Here is a 17,454-nt window from a genome sequence, read left to right as displayed (position 1 = left end):
AACCACAAGTCTGTATTCTCTGTCCATGAGTCTATTTCTGTCCTGTATTTATGCTTTGTTTTTGTTTGTTTGTTTGTTTTTGTGTTTGTTTTTTAGATTCCACATATGAGCGATCTCGTATGGTATTTTTCTTTCTCTTTTTGGCTTACTTCACTTAGAATGACATTCTCCAGGAGCATCCATGTTGCTGCAAATGGCATTATGTTGTCGGTTTTTATGGCTGAGTAGTATTCCATTGTATAAATATACCACTTCTTCTTTATCCAGTCACCTGTTGATAGACATTTAGGCTGTTTCCATGTTTTGGCTATTGTAAATAGTGCTGCTATGAACATTGGGGTGCAGGTGTCATCCTGAAGTAGATTTCCTTCTGGATACAAGCCCAGGAGTGGGATTCCTGGGTCATATGGTAAGTCTATCCCTAGTCTTTTGAGGAATCTCCACACTGTTTTCCATAGTGGCTGCACCAAACTGCATTCCGACCAGCAGTGTAGGAGGGTTCCCCTTTCTCCACAGCCTCTCCAGCATTTGTCATTTTTGGATTTTTGAATGACGGCCATTCTGACTGGTGTGAGGTGATACCTCATTGTAGTTTTGATTTGCATTTCTCTGATAACTAGTGATATTGAGCATTTTTTCATGTGCTTTTTGATCATTTGTATGTCTTCCTTGGAGAATTGCTTGTTTAGGTCTTCTGCCCATTTTTGGATTGGGTTGTTTATTTTTTTCTTATTGAGTCGTATGAGCTGCTTATATATTTTGGAGATCAAGCCTTTGTCGGTTTCACTTGCAAAAATTTTCTCCCATTCCATAGGTTTTCTTCTTGTTTTATTTCTGGTTTCCTTTGCTGTGCAGAAGCTTGTAAGTTTCATTAGGTCCCATTTGTTTATTCTTGCTTTTATTTCTTCTAGGAGAAAATTTTTGAAATGTATGTCAGATAATGTTTTGCCTATGTTTTCCTCTAGGAGGTTTATTGTATCTTGTCTTATGTTTAAGTCCTTAATCCATTTTGAGTTGATTTTTGTATATGGTGTAAGGGTGTGTTCTAGCTTCATTGTTTTACATGCTGCTGTCCAGTTTTCCCAACACCATTTGCTGAAGAGACTGTCTTTATTCCATTGTATATTCTTGCCTCCTTTGTCAAAGATGAGTTGGCCAAAAGTTTGTGGGTTCATTTCTGGGCTCTCTATTCTGTTCCATTGGTCTAAATGTCTGTTTTGGTACCAATACCAAAAGCTTTATTTCTTGACACGTCTCTCAAGCAAGAAGGGTGTTACCCAATTTGTTCTGGAAGTATTGCTTTAAGAATGCTCTAAATTAGAATAAAAGTGGAAATCTGTATCTTTGGGCTATTTTCTACAGAAACTGGCTAAATCAAGTCAGTTTTTGATTGTGTGCCTAAGTGTTTATTCTATTACATTTCCTAGCTTTACAGTCTTTCATTCGTTTGGTTAATTATGCCCTTTATGCTAATTTTTTTTTCCTGCCTTATTTCACTTTGTTGATTGGGAAACACCATTTTTAAGAGCCAGTCTTTCTAACTGTGTACATGGTACATGTTACCATATGATCCTAATATTATAAGTGAGAATGGTAAATCCTAGGACTGACTTAGACCCAGAATCCACTGTAACACTCTGTATCATATAGAATCCTTTGACCATTTTTATTTTATTAATTATTAATATGTATTTAAGAGCTGAAAAAAAAGAAAGAATGGAAAATTGCCTTTTAGACCAAATGAATAGCTCATGATCATCTGCTAGAAATTTATCAGGTATTCCTGAGAACACTGTTGAGTTTGAAAGATTATTCTTAAGTTAAGCATTTGCTTAGGAACAATTATACATGGATTTTAAGTATTATATTTAAGCAAACCACAGTTTATTAGGAAGACCACCACAGAGGGGATTTGAAAACATAATAAACAAAAATAAACCGTGTAGAAACCTCAGAGAGTGAAGGATAAGTAAGATTAAAGTATACTGATTGTAAAAATAAAGATAATTTTTCATTTTAGAGGAAGGGGAAAAGCAGTATTATTTATAGAACAAGTATAGAAGGGGAGTTAAATTATAAGAATATATTAATATTATCAAATATACTAATTTTCATTATTGTAGTCATTATTGGATCATATTGGAATTAATCTGTAGAATTGCATTTAGTCATTATGCAATAAAAGCCAGATGTTCAGCTTATCGATTTTCTAAATATTTTTAAAATAACCATCTAATATTAAAAAAGAATGATGATCCTGCAGTTTTTAAAGAAATATGACTAAGAATTTCTCCATATGTTTATGATAAAATAGTAAATGTTCTATAGATATTTAGGTAGACTTTTAAAATTTGACAACACATGTCACCTAATCTTTAAGAAAATAAAGCAAGGAGGGAAAGTAAGGAGTACAGCAGATTGAAATAGGGTAGCCATGAAGGACCTCTTTATTTAAAAAGTATATTTGAGCAAAGGGTTAAAGTAGATGAAGGAGCTAGCCTGTGAATTTGTGAAAGGAGAACATCATGGACTGAGGAGAGCAAGTGCAAAGGCCCTGGGGTAGAAAGCCTAATTGGTAAGCGCAAAATTCATCAAGAAAGCCATTATAGCTAAAACGATATGTAAGATAAGAAGTCTGTAGGGGTGTACATCAAAGAAGTAAGGAACAGGTATGTGGGATTTTTCAGAATGCTATAAATACATTTTTTGTGTGTGCTAAATAATATGGGGAAGGCATTGTAAAATTTTTGAGAAAAAGAAGGAACTCTAATATAAGCATATTTTACAAAGGATCATCTGGCTTCTGTATTTAGAACATGCACTAAGGAACAGATGATGGCATTAGGAAGATCTTTAAAAGGCTTTTGCTACAGTCTAGACTTGAGCCAGAGAGGGACTACTGGAGGGGTGACAAAATGTCTAGTTCTGTATGTATGTGAATGGATTTGACATGGTTGTGAGAGAAAGGGAGAAGGCAGAGGAGACACCTGGACTTGGACCTGTGCACCTAGAAAGATAGAATTGCCATCAACTAACGTGTGTGGAAGACTGAGACAGGAGCAGATTGGGATGGGGAAACTGGTGTCGAGGAGACCAGGTCTGAGATGTCTCTTAGCTATCCAAACAGAGATGTTCAGTAGGCCATTGAGCAGACAAATGTTGCATTCATAATAGATGCAAATATGGGAGACTTCAGCATATAGGCTGCATGAGATTACCATGGGACTTAGCACAGACAGAGAAGAAAGGTCCCTGGGCCTTGGGTATCTCCATCTTTAAGAGATTGAAGCTACGAGGAGGAATCAGCAAGTGGGACTAAGGAGGAATGACCAGTGATGACCGAAAAATAGTAGTGGTGAGGAGTGGCCCTGGAAGCCAGCCATTAAAATATTCTCATGGGAAGGGAGTAATAGATCAATGTGTCCAGTAGTGCTGATTTGATGAGAACTGAGAAATAACATGAGGTTCAGTACCATAGTAGTCATCGATGGCCTTGACAGGGAAGTTTTCAAAGTTTTAAATGGGGAATAATCTCACTGGAGTGTATTTAAGAAAAAAAACGGAGGATGAGGATCGAAGAGCAGAAGCAATCCTAGTACAACATAGGAATGTTATAGCAGGACACATTATAATTCTGAGCTCTTTATATACACAAGCTCATTAAATCCTCATAGAAATTCTTGAGGCAGGGAAACACCTCTCTCCCCTTAGGACAGACTGAGTGACTTTAAATTTACAAAGGAAGGTTTGCAGGGGTTAGACACAAATGAAGTTTATCTGATGCCAGATTGCAAGTGTATAGCCTGACTCTATTTCACATTCTGGAAGAATATAAAACAGAGAGATTATTGAGAAAACACCATCTGAGTTCAGTTTTAAAGAACAAAAAGTGAAAGAATATGCCTAGTATAGGTAGTGGTGAGATAGGAAAGAGAAATAAATTCCTTATTAGCATCACTTTTGCTGCAATCTTTACTGTCTTTTCTGCTTGATTTTCTTTAGCTCTGTTTAAATTTCCTGTAGATTTGTGACGATGTGCTTATAGTTACATTCTATGCTACCATTCTAAGAAATGTTAAAAAAAAGGGAAAAAAGGCAGAGAGGAAGTATTTGATTACACTGAGAAATAGAAGACACATGGAAAGTAAGCTAAAATTAAGGCTATTTTTAGAAATTTACAATGAATTAAAAATAATTGTTACTCTCTTACATTAAGTATTTATTGAATTATTTTGCTTATTTTGTGTTTAGGAATTTGTTGGTGCAAGCATGAACCTGAAATAGGTAAAAGATCTGTAAAATCACACACGTTCTAAGAGTCTCGTGCTCACATGCAGCGTACAACACACTGCAAACATGTAGAAAAACTTTATATTCAGTAATTTACTAACCAAACTATTTTGAAGAATAATACTATTTAAAACTAAACCGTTTTTTAAAACTAAATTCTGATGCTTTTTGGTAAATTTTCATATCTGCTGAGCACTTTAAGAATCCTTGTTAACTAAATATAATTCCTTTACAGTTACTTGCAATCATGCCTTATAATCATTCTCTTTATGGAGAAAATCAAATTAAAAAATTTTCAATTTACTTCTTGCTTTTTAATTTCCCTACTTGCCTGTATCTCTCCTTATAGGATATTGCATTATCGTCAGATCTAGTGCTGAAGGGATCCCACTTTAAAATGAACAGTCTATCTTGAATGTTAGAGAGCTACCACTGAATTCTTACAAGACATGTTTTAAAGCAAGATTGCATTTGTTTTTATTTGGGTAATTTTAAATTACTGGGTTGAACCTGTAAAGAATGATTACCCATCAGTCGTGGTGAGATGATATGTAAATTCGAAGGCTCACCCATTATGGTCTGGTCTAGGAGGCCTGCCGAGTCACCCAGCGCTCCACTTGGTGCCTCGGGTCCTCTCCCAGAGAACTGCACAAGATGCAAACCAGCGTCAGTGCGCCTGCTCTTCCTGGTCTTTTTGAACCACCAAATCATTTCTCTCCCATGTTTCTTTATTCAAATCCTAATTACCCGATAAAGCCCAATTCTACAGTCACATCCTTCTTCAGGTATCCCCGAGCTTTTGCTGCGGAAAGAATTTTCAATTTCCTATGTCAAATTGAACTTTATTTGTACATCATTTCTCCAGGGACATATACTACTTACTGTATTTTAGTTATTTATGTGCATGTCTTGCTGATCTTATCTTCATGTTATACTGGGTTCATTTTTCACTGTCAATTCTATTACATCATGTCTTCCAAATGTGGATTTGTTTCAGCCCATCTCCTGGTCACTTAAATTACATCTTGATTAAATTTTCAGTGAGGGATCATGGGTATTTTTTCAAAACCCTTGAATATCTGATAATATCTTTTTTATTGACATTACATACGACATGAGAACCATAGAAAAGCTAATGGCATCTAGTCCTTGATGTGTATTTTAGTGAAAATTCATATCTAATTAATCATTGTATCCATTAAATAGCAATCAGTATAGTGACTGTGACTTTTACTTTGTACACTATCAGCTTTTAAAAATGATCATTTCCTGAATGAAGGGCATGATTTATATTTCTCATTCTAGTATATATTTCTGGGCTCTAAACTTGTACGTCCAAATGCCTATTTGACAGCTTTTCATGTAATAATTGTCACAACAAACTTTTCACCAATACTGTCCTTCATGGTCATAATACCATCCTGGGTAATGGCACCATCTCCATGCAGTCTCCCTAGATACAAAAATGGAAGTCATGTTTGACACTCCCCTACATCAACCACAGGTCAAAAATGTGTTTTAAATATAACCATTTTGTCACTGTCATGGTAAAAATGACTGCATTTATCTTTTGCTGTTTTCAGTGTAATAGCCTCTTAACCAAACTCCTTAATTAACTCCCGTTCTAATTCTTTTTCTATGAGAATTTAAAATATTTTAAAATAATCTTGTTTGTTTGTTTTCCATTTTTTATTTTTATTTTTTGGTGGGAGGAACTACCTAGGTTCATTTATTTTTTTTTTTTAGAGGAAGTACTGGGGATTGAACCCAGGACCTTGTGCACGCTAAGCATGCGCTCTACCACTTGACCTATATCCTCCCACAATAACCTTTTAAAAATAGTATCAAATTACATAACTCACCTGCATAGAACTCAGTAATTTTTCATTTCATTTTATTTTATTTTATTTATTTTGGGGGGAGGAGGTAATTAGGTTTATTTATTTTTAGAGAAGGTACTAGGGATTGAACCCAGGACCTTGTAGATGCTAAGCATTTGCTCTACCACTTGAGCTATACCCTGCCCCTTCACTGCGTTTTAAATTCGTGTTTTAACTGTTGCCTTGATGTATGAATATTATACTAGCTTAGTGCTTAAATAATGTCCTATTATTAAAAAAAAAATTGAACAGTTGACACCATCACTAGAAGCACCCTTTTCCCACTTCCCTTTGTATGCCCAGGCCTCTGTAAGGCAAATGGTAGAAAGAGAGGTGTTACGAAGGCAAAGTTTGCTTTAAGCCCGAAAATTTAAACGTTAACTACAGCAAAGGAGACCACAAGCCTAACTATCTTTCTGGAAATTGCAGAAGTGAGGGAATGGCAATATGAAAGGTAATTCCTATACTTTCTGATTATATTACAGCTATTAAAGCTTACACACACATGCAACCTTTAATATATCAGGAAAGTGTGTGTACAAACAGGATATAACACTCCTCATGGACTGCCAACATCTCTCCATAACCCGTTATTCTCCCCTTACTTTCCATACTTCAAGGACATTGTCCTTTTATCTCTTAGAACACATTAACGTTTTTACTACAGGTAGGACTTAGACTTTTCTGTCTGTCCTGCTGAATGAAAATATTCTCAGCAAGTCAGTGTTTTCAAACTTGTGTTTGAAATGTGTATCTAAATGACATTCTTATTAAAGTAGATACTTAGATTCATTCTGCTAAGTATAAACTGATGCACAGTTATTATCATCAACTATGTGACATTCATCAAACACAAAGAAAAATTTTCCTTCATTTATACTTTCATTCATTGGAAGAAGCTGAACAGAGTTATCATTTTCCTCCAAATATAATAGAAAGTTTTGTAAAAGGGCTGTTTTCAAATGTTAATACAGTGTCAATCTGTAAGTTAGCGCATGCTTACGTGAAAGAAAACAGAACGTTCTGAAAATAAAAGTTTCTTTATCATAAAATGAGGCCCTAATCTAAATTCAGAGATACCCATTTTTAAGACTGCTAGTCTTTAAAAATAATTGGATTTAGTAATTAGATACTTAGTAGCTACCTTTTCTGACACAAATCTCTTTAAAGCCTCCCTAGAGGACAGAAGACCCAGCTTTAGTGTACTAGGACACCACTGATAAAGGCTCTTCGTGCTTAACATATTTTCATTACCACCTCTGAACGAAGACTGTGGGAGGGGTGTTGGAAAGGGAAGAACAGTGTCCTGTTTTGGACATGTAAAATTTTGATGTTTTTTATTTTCAAACTTTCTTTGATAATTATATTCCAAGCAGAGAGAAAGTTGGTTTATATTTATTTTATCAGTTATCTGTCTTTATAATCTCTTAAATTTAGGGTGATTGTGATTCTCCTTTTTTGGGGGGGGAAGCTGAGACATATATGGGATAAGTAGTTCTTCAAGGTCACGCATGTAGTATTTAGCAAAAGGAAATCAAGGACTTAGGTCTGCAGACCCCAAAGTGCTCTCCTGTGCAATACATTATCCATACTACATTGTGTTCAAATCATCAAACCCAGTAGACAAGGATGCATTTTTAGGCATGTATAAAAACTGATAAAACTCCTCATTATTCTAACCAGGATTTCCTAGAAAGCTTATCAAATCCAGACAGGAATGGTTTTGTACTCTACTCTGAATTTTTTTAATTGCTTAATAGTTGAAACTTTTCGAACTAGAGGATTAAGAGTAAAATAATTTTTTCCCACTACTTTGCAAATGAGTTAACTCCTCCTAGCATATTTGCCCCAACTAATTGTCATAAAATTGTAGCTCATACAGAATTATATATGGTTTAGCCTTCTTATGCAATAGCTGGGGATAAATAAATGTAACGAGTCTAATACAATATGATTTTATAAGCACTGGAGTAAATTACTGTGAAATATACCATATGTTTATATCCCCAAAGGCAAAGCTCTTTGACAGAAGCAGTGAAGCCAAAGGGAGTAGAGAGAAGGGATAACTGCAGACTGATTTCTTAGCTAACATTTAGTAATTTAAAAAAATATATATTGATGCAAAACTGCATTAAACGAAAAAGATTTGACTATTCCAACTAATTTTATTGCTGAAGAGAAATCGCAGGCTTTGGCTCTCCAAATGAAACTAAACAGACCAATACTGTCTTGTTTATTGCAGTTTGTCCACAGTGCAGATTTTTGTGGAAAGAGCCAAAAGATACTTGCCTGGTGTTAACACAATTTCTGGTGCACTGTGTTTAGCTCTGGCTTGTGCTTTCACTTAAATTTCTTTGGTTGGCACAGGTTCTGCTACAGTTTGTTCTATTTTATACACGAAATGCAGTTATAGTACTTCTAATATTTTGAAATAGAAACATTGAAAGGAGAGGAGAATTGTTTTTATTTAAGGACACATTCCTTCATCAAGAAAAATTGGTTTCAATCTAAGAACAAGGGATGCTGGGGAAAAGATGACAGTAGAATAATGTTTAATCTCTTCAGATACCTCTGAAAAAGCAGACAGAGCAATTGAATAGTAAACCCAAGTCGATGGACCACATTTACAACAAAATTAGATTACAAGGTTTCCCAGCAAATGCAAACCCAAATACGAGGGGTGGGGAGAAAACGCGACAGTTACAAGCCCTGCATCGTCTCACCCTTCGTACAGATGGAGGGAAATAATCAGGCATCTTAAGACATGATACAAACCAGGAGCCAATTTGAAAACAGCAGCTAAAGTTAGAGGAGGGGTTGCCTAATCCTTAGTTGGTCAGTGCAGCAATCCGTAGGAAGGTCTGACAGGGCTGGAACGGTCCAGTCCCTTTGAATTCTTGGGTTGATTAAGTATGACCACCTTCCAGAACAAAGTTCCCACCCAAAGGGAAACAAAGAAAAAAGAAAACTGAGAACTGAATAACTGAATTCAAACTTACCAGGACAAGGACAATAGAAATGAAGAAAAGAAAAAGTCTAGATAAAGGGAGAGGAGGGAAATTGAGCCGGAAGAATCTCATATTTTTAAATACTAAAGAAGACATGACAGAGCTCTGTGGAGTTAGAAAAGCTATTGTGAAAGAAATTTTCTTTTAAAAAATTCAAGAAATTTAGAAAAATCTCAGATTTTCCTATGAAAAATAAGCCTTGGATATATAGCTAACCATATAAAACCAAAATTAAATGAGGATAGAATATAGAATGAAGTAGTATATGCTAGGATAAAGTGGATTTAGTAAAATTAGGAATAACTGAGGAAAAAGAATGCATTTGCAAATCTTTGACGTGTTCAGTAATTGCTTTAGTTTTGGAAGTATTTGCATTGTTTTGTGGAAATAAAATTTGAGCACGATGTGGGATAAGGCAATTGAATAATTTATTGAATAGTGTAAACATGAAAACAGAATTCTAAAGGTGAGAGATACAAAGTAGAAGAGGTTAAGGAGTCCTGCCCTCCTAAATTTGAGTTGGAAATTAGGATGAACTCTTTAGGCATTTTATCCATCCGTTCTCAATTCATTGTTTCACAATGTTTATTTTCCTCTAAGTTCCAGCCACAAAATTCTATAGGAAAAAGTCAGGTAAAAATAAGCATTCATAGCATTCAAATTGTAGACTTAAAAATACCTTTTTTCACTAAAGATAATGAGGGCTTCTTGGAGGAATGGCTGATCCAGTTCTGAGGCTGGAAATGACTCAAAATAAGCCAGGGTATCTTGGTGTTGCAAAGTTATCGAGATCACATCAAGAGGAGACAGAATCCAATGTGAAGCGGTGCTATCACTAAAGATAAGAAAATCTGAGCTTCAAAATGGACTCAGTTGATACTAAAGAAGTGAAACCCATCAAATATGTTTAAACACATAAGTTCTAAGGATACAGTCTAATTAGTTATTTTAGGGGATGTGAGGGAACAAACTGTCTGGAAGTCTATAAAATAAAGGGAAGAATCAGGGATGTACTTTGTTTTTTCCATATAAAGTGGTACTTTTTAAAAACATTTTATGAATTATTGTCATGATTAAGTTAAAAAGAATGAATACCTTCTTAATATAACAAATAGCAAACGCTAATAATTTACAAATGAGGGAAAATGAAACTTTATGGCACTACTCCTGGTAATAACTAAATAAGAAGAGAGAATGTAATTCTCAATGAATTAATGGATTAAGGCATTAAGCATAAAAAGAGAGAGACCAGCTAGAAAACCAAAATCATGTATGATCTTTGGAAAAAAATAAAAATTCTAAGATAGGCCTATTTTCTTCCAAGTTGCAGAAAATACAGAGGGCAGTGGAACATATGAATTGCAAAATGAGCATATAATCAGCAAACTCCAGACAGGGAAAAATTTGCAATTTAAATGGCTTGTGATTTTCAATTTGATATGATGTAAGGAAAAAAAATAGAATTTGCACCTGTAAATTAAGAAGCTGAAGAGACTACCAAATGTTAAGAAAATGGGTAATACTAAACTATTGTGTATACAGATGTATATTTAGATAATGAAAAAATAGAAATTCACAAGGAAATAATTGCATAAAAGACAGAATTGTGGGAGATTTGAGAGTGGTTATTGAGAGCTGGCAAATGGAAGGCGTTTCTGGGCCTTCAAGTAGTAGAATATTTATAATTCTATAGATACGTTATATCTAGTTATAATAACTAGGTATTTTGTGTCTAACCAATATAGATAAATGTGTATCTCTAATTTTATAAAATAAAATGGCCTTTTACATTTAGTATGTAGCATGATTTTTATTTAAACATTGTCTTAAATGAGTTTTACACCAATGGTATATAACTAAAAGATATTTAAAATACATGTAGTAATCTATAAAATTGCTACAGCACAGTTATTTTATTGTAATTAAATTCAGTCATCATTTTTAGACAGATTATTCATTTTAAACATTATAAACTGCACCATAATAACCATAGCTAAAATTTGCAAAACATTTATATATATAAATATATATGTGATTATTGAGCTACATGATGTGAAAAAAATAAGGACTTGGTATGTATTGATAAATTGCTCCCCTAGAAATTTCATGCCAATTTACACTTTATGCTATTTCCTATTTTCTCCAATTTGCCAACTGCTTATAATCTTCACATTTTCATGAATATTTATAGTCTGTAAATATTTCACAGAACTTTAAAATGTTTCATCATCTTTTTTTTATTCACATGTTTAATATAGTCCCACTGATAAAAGATTTAAAACAAAGAGAAAGTTATAATTAAATTTTAAAACTAGATTTTTTGATGGGTTACTGAGACACTTTGCTGAACCTTGATCATCATAGAATGTCACGCTTCATACCAAGTTTCAGTCATGTGTTGTCCTAAATTATATCTACCTGTTATTTGATTATTGGGGTAAAGCTAGATTTTTTTAAAATGTTTTATTGTGGAAAAAAACACTTAACATGAGATCTACCCTTTTAGCAAACTTTTATGCTCACCATACATTACTGTTAACTATAGTTACAATGGTGTACAGCAGATCTCCAGAGTGTATTCATAAAGTTTTGCTGAAACTTTATGCCCATTGATTAGTAACTGCTTATTTCCCCTTCCCCCAACGGCTGGCAACCACTTTATCATGCTTTGATTCTATGAGTTGGGACTATTGTAGATTCCTCTTACAAGTAGAATCATGCATTATGTGTTTTCGTGTGACTGGCTTATTTCACTAAGCGTCATGCCCTCAAGGTTCATCCATACTGTCGCATGTTGCAGAATTTCCTTCTTTATAAAGGCCCAGTAGAATTCCATTGGATGTATACACCTCATTTACTTCATCCATTCATCTGTTGATGGATATTTAGGTTGCTTCCACATTACAGCTTGATTTTTATAAATGTATTCTATTTTGTTAAATTTGTTTTCTTATTTTGCCCGTTTTCTATTAAGCATTTAATCTTTACCAGTTCATACAGAGACAGTCAGAGAAGTCTAGTAATCATAGGTCTGAAACTAAAGAGTTGCTTCATTCAGTCTTCTTAATGAATTCCATATTTGTCACAATTGCATTAAGTTTTTGAGGCATCTCTTTATGCCTAGTATCAACACTTTCATTTTTTCATTTTCCAGTAATTCATATAAAATAAGGGAAAATTCAATAAAATATCCATTGCACAAACCACAAACACTGCTATGAGGAGAAAGATGACGATACTATGATAACTGGAATTTTGGCTCTCTGACTGCATGACCAAATTATGAAAGTCCAAATTTGGGAGTGACATTATATAATGTATAAATATATGGATTGAAAAAAAAATCAAACATATAAAAGGCAAGATTTAGAAATAAAAATTCTATTCCAAGTGTGATGGCATACTAATTTTAAGGATCCAGTAGAAATTTAAAATACATCTTTGAATACTATATAATTATCTGTGAATTATTAAACTGTAATTTAAGAGGAAAATAAAATCCATCCATCCTTTCTATTGTAATGTACCTCTTCCAACCTTCTCCATTTTAAGAAATTACATCATCATTCTTTCAGATGCTTAAGCCATAACCTATAAGTTGTTCTTAATTCCTTACTTTTTCTCACACTCCATGTCCAATGTACCAGTAAACTTCATTGTTTTCACATTGAAAAGTGCCCAGAATCTGGCCACATTTCACTATTTCCCCTGTTCCTACCCTCCTTGTCCCAACAACTATTTTCTTTTTCATCTACTACGTCTGTTGGCCACCCAAATGGTTCCTTGCCTTTGTTCTTGCTTTTTATACCACAAAGTTCCAATGTGAACACAGCAGCTAGACTGATCTTTCTAAAAAACATGAAGTATGTTTTGTCACTTCTCCGTCTAAAACCTTCCAGTGGATTCCTTCTTCATTCAGAGTAAAATCCAAATGATTTACAATGGCCCACAAAGCTGTACACAGCCTTCCGTCCAGCATGTCTCTGACCTCATCTCTCGCCCTTGCTGACTCTGCTCCAGCAACAGCGGCCTCCCTTCTAACCCCTGAATGTGCTAACTTGGCTGCCACGTATGCAGTTACTGTCTATCCAGCCTGGACCCGTCTTTCTTCTGACACGCAAAAGGCTACTTTCTCCCTGTTTTCAGGTTTTTATTAAAATATCTACTTTTTAGTGTTGTCTCCCACACCAGCATATTTGAAATAAGAATACCACTTCTCTAGACACTCCTTCCCACGTGGCATCACCGCTATCAGATGTCCTTACTCTGCTTACTTGTGTGAGGTCTAATTCCACAACAGGCATCTAAGCTCCACGGAGAGCAGGTATCCCCCTATCGTGCTCACTGTGGTAGCAGTCCAACACCTAGATTAGTGTTGGTATTTATAGTCTCTATAAATACTTACAGAATAAACTGAGGACTATAAATTTGCATTACAACTTATTCATTTGACAACTATTCATTGAGTAGTGGCTGCCAGGACTTCCTGACAATGTGATGTCACGTGATCTGGACCTTCCACACAGGAGGCCCCCTTTCTCTGCATAGCCACGCTCTGGCAGTTCACCTGCACCCTGAAGAGTAGGTTCCAACTTACCTGGTGACACTGAACCACCTATAATCCAGGAAAACCAGCAAACATCTCTTTCATCGAATGAGCTGGCTGCAAGTACACCTTATCCTTGGATATGCTAAAATAAATTTCTAGGCTCCTGCCAAGCATGCTGCATCAGCAAACAGAGACTTAGACAACTCTCATGTCCCTGTGAATTCATGTCCCTGTGAATGCTTTGCTTGTCATGAAACTGAGGATATCCATCAGCCAATCCTCAAATGCTACGCCATCTCTGGGCTCTATACTAATTTCATTATTCCTTCTTACCCCAAATAAGGTTGAGTATATGGTTAGACAAGCAGGTATTTTCTGTTTTTCTCTTCTGGTCTCTGCTCTTTATCCTATAAAAGCTACTATCTTCTGTCCTATTTTGCAGTTCTCAGAAACGAGACTGTCCACTTCAGGAAGTGTTAAAGTTTATTCTTATCACCTAAATGTTTTCTTTAATCATTTCTTAACAGTTTTTCTGATGAAGAATGGGATCCTAAGCTGACCACTAATGGCCTTCGGGCAGTGAGATGCCCAGGCCAGGCACCCTCTGAACTCTGAATTCACTCTTCACTCGTCATTACTGAGGGCATTGGGTAAGTCACTCTTGGATTTAAGCTCTACTCTCTTTGTGCTTAGCTGTTACTTAAAAGGTAAACTGACACACGTTAAAATTTTCAAGAGTTCATTTGAGCAAACGTCAGTTGCCATGGGGCAGCACCAGACTGAACGTGGTCAGGAGCATTCCTCTGACGGGCGCTGAGACAGGTGTTCACGGAGCACGTGCAGAGGTGAAGCAAGGGGATTATCTGGCTCCCTGCCAGCTTAAGCGGTTGCTTTATTTGGGAAAACCTAATTGGCTGTTTGTGACTGGTTGTTCTTAAATTTCATTGTTGAGGATTTACGGGACTGTAATCTGCTTCGGTTTTGGTTTGCTATGTAGGTGACAAGGCTCAGAGCAACTTCGGTCTAAGGTCCTCCTGGTTTAATTACTTTAGCAGCTACATTGACAGCTGTCTATGTGCATTTTCATTTTCCTTCCGTCCAGTGTATTTTCTAGGGTCAGTTTTGATCTCCCCTTCTGGCCGTTGGATTATTTAGAATTGTCTTATCTAGGCTCTACATGTTTGGGGGTTTCTAGATACCTGTACCTTTGGGTACCTTGTTTTTATTTTTGTGAAGTCTAAAATATCTTCTGTGTTTGCTAGGGATAGTCCTTCTTCATTTATTTTTTTATTTAGAAGTTCTTTCAATCCTTTGAAATGTGTTGGGACTCATTTTATGGGTTAGCATGCGGTCTACCTTGGTTAACGTGCTGCGTGGATTTGAAAATGTTCATGCTGCAGTTGTATTACCTAGTGTTCATAAATATCAGTGAGGTCAGTATGTTGATAGTGTTTTTCAGGTAATTTATGTTGTTACTAATTTTTAAAACATACTTGTTCTATTCAATCTTGAAAGATGGGTTTAAATGCCTATAACTATGATTGTAAAATTGTTTATTTTTTACTTTAATTAGAATGATACTACCTGCATATCTGTTGTAGACACACAATTACAATTTTGATGTCTTTCTGATGAATTGACCCTTTAATCACTACATTAATTTATTCATTCATCATTCATTCATTCTTTCCCTTTGATCTAAGTTACTCATGTTATCGTCCCTCGGCAGCCCTGAGAAACTCCTTTAGCATCTCTTGCAGTACAGGAATACTGAGAACCACTTCTGTCATCTTTATTTTGTTTGAAAATGCCCTTAGTTTGCCTTTATTCTTGAAGATTGTTTTCACAGGACGTTAAATAATTAGTTGATTATCTTTTCCTAGTATTTTAGAATATTCTGGCCTTCGTAGTTTCTGATGTAATTAAACACTTTTTCTAAGATTCTATTCTGATTATTAACAACAAGTCTAGGACCTTTAAACAGACTTTAGATTTGATATCTATGAATATTTTCCCACATTTCTATAAGTTGTAAATGTAAATAAATCATGCTTTGTTTTTATAAACTACATTGTATGTGTGTGTTAAATGTACATGTGTGTATGTATGGGAGAGAGAGGAATAGAAGAGGTGATCAAAGGAGACTAATAACATAAGAGGGAAAAGAGAAAAAAAATAAGTAGATTGTGCTACACTAAATTATAACTACAGTTTATCCATCTTCTTTTATTTTAATGCAAAAATATTCAGAACTTGGATTTTTGAACATTTAAAGAAAGACTTAAACTATTTCTACATAATGGTGTGAACCTAAACCACGAAGTTAAATAGCACAATAGTGCTGCTAACTTAACTATTTGTGTATGATGCGTTCTATCATTATCTTGTCAACTTTTTCCAGCATTGCCTCTAAAGTTATTTTATGTTTAGAGGAAGAACACTAAGCTTGGATACTGGAGAACAAGATCTCTGACATTTGCTAACTTATAAAATGACTTTGGGCAAATAACTTAGAGTCTGTGAATCTTAGTTTAATCATCTGGGAAATGGAGATTCAATTAGAGAGATGATTGAATGATCACAAACAGGACTCTAGTTCTGAAGTTTGAGATTTTGTGGTTAAAGTTCAAGGTAGACATATTTTATATACACATGCACATATATAAATATGCAATACAGAGAGACATTATATTGAATTTGCTTTTGATTTGCATTTTATATACAAAAATGTGAAAGAATTGTTCTTGATTTTGACCATTTACCTAGCTAATTCAATGCAGTGTTCGTTCCACTAAACCCCAGTTGCATGCTAAGTGGTCTGGTGATTCCTTTTCTCCCTCCATGAATCTTCTGGTACAGGTGATAAAATATGAAGGGAAAAATATCTTCTAATAACCCCTCAACAATTATACAAACAGGCTCTTAAAAAGATAATTTATTCATCTCTTGTTATTAGTATTATCATTGTTGTTATGGATACACTTACTGCATATATTCTCTCATGGTCTATAAAAAATGACATTAAATAGACTGGTTTGAATAGCAAGTCACTGGTTGGTTGATTTCGGACATAACAAGCATACATTTATAACGATGTGTTCTTAAGCTTGCAGTCCTCAAGTCACTGACAGATAAAGGTGCTAATTGGCAAAGGCAGCTTACAAAACATACAGCTATTTTTTTTTCATTTTCTTTATTTTAGTTTTAGGTGGGATTTTGTGAACTCATCACATTTTTGTTGATTATTTTTCTGTGCTAAGTACAAGAAAACAAAAATCTAATTGAAGGCTCCAGAACTCTCCAAAACCAGTGTTGCCATTCAAGAAAATTACGACAAGCCAAGCTCTTCAGTGTTTATAAAAGCATCGGTTAGAGGAGCTTGAAAATCAATATTTCAAAATTTCCATTCAAAGCCAAAGTGAATGATTTTATGTCATATTAGTCAGCATTATTGTAAGTCCCTGAAAATATATAGGGCCATAAAGGATGTCAAATGAGATACAGGGGGAATACACATAGTCTGAAAAGGAAAAAGGTTCTTAAAATATACAGACCCTACACATAGCTTCACTTGAATATATATTCTACTTCTCTGTTTTTAGGGTTTCCTTTCTTCTTTTTTCTTTTTTCCTTCTCTTTTTTTTTTTTTTGGCCATTGTCTTATGGTAATTCACGTAGCTGCTGTTGTAAATTAAAACTCACATCTTTCAGCATTGGTATGAAAGAG

The 17,454-nt window shown here is 34.9% G+C and overlaps 1 long non-coding RNA gene across 1 annotated transcript in view; it reads left to right on the top strand.

The window, feature by feature from the left end:
• LOC140700248 (uncharacterized) overlaps window positions 1–14,352 on the top strand; it is a 67,160-nt gene extending 52,808 nt beyond the window's left edge. The window contains exon 3 of the long non-coding RNA XR_012078614.1: window positions 14,255–14,352. This is a non-coding gene — a long non-coding RNA (uncharacterized lncRNA). The remainder of the gene's footprint in view (window positions 1–14,254) is intronic.
• The last annotated feature ends 3,102 nt before the right edge of the window (window positions 14,353–17,454 follow it).

This window comes from Vicugna pacos, chromosome 12, assembly GCF_048564905.1.
Source record: "Vicugna pacos chromosome 12, VicPac4, whole genome shotgun sequence".
Lineage (NCBI taxonomy): Eukaryota > Metazoa > Chordata > Mammalia > Artiodactyla > Camelidae > Vicugna > Vicugna pacos.
Note: the sequence above shows the minus strand (reverse complement) of the source record. Positions and strands in the feature narration are given on the sequence as shown.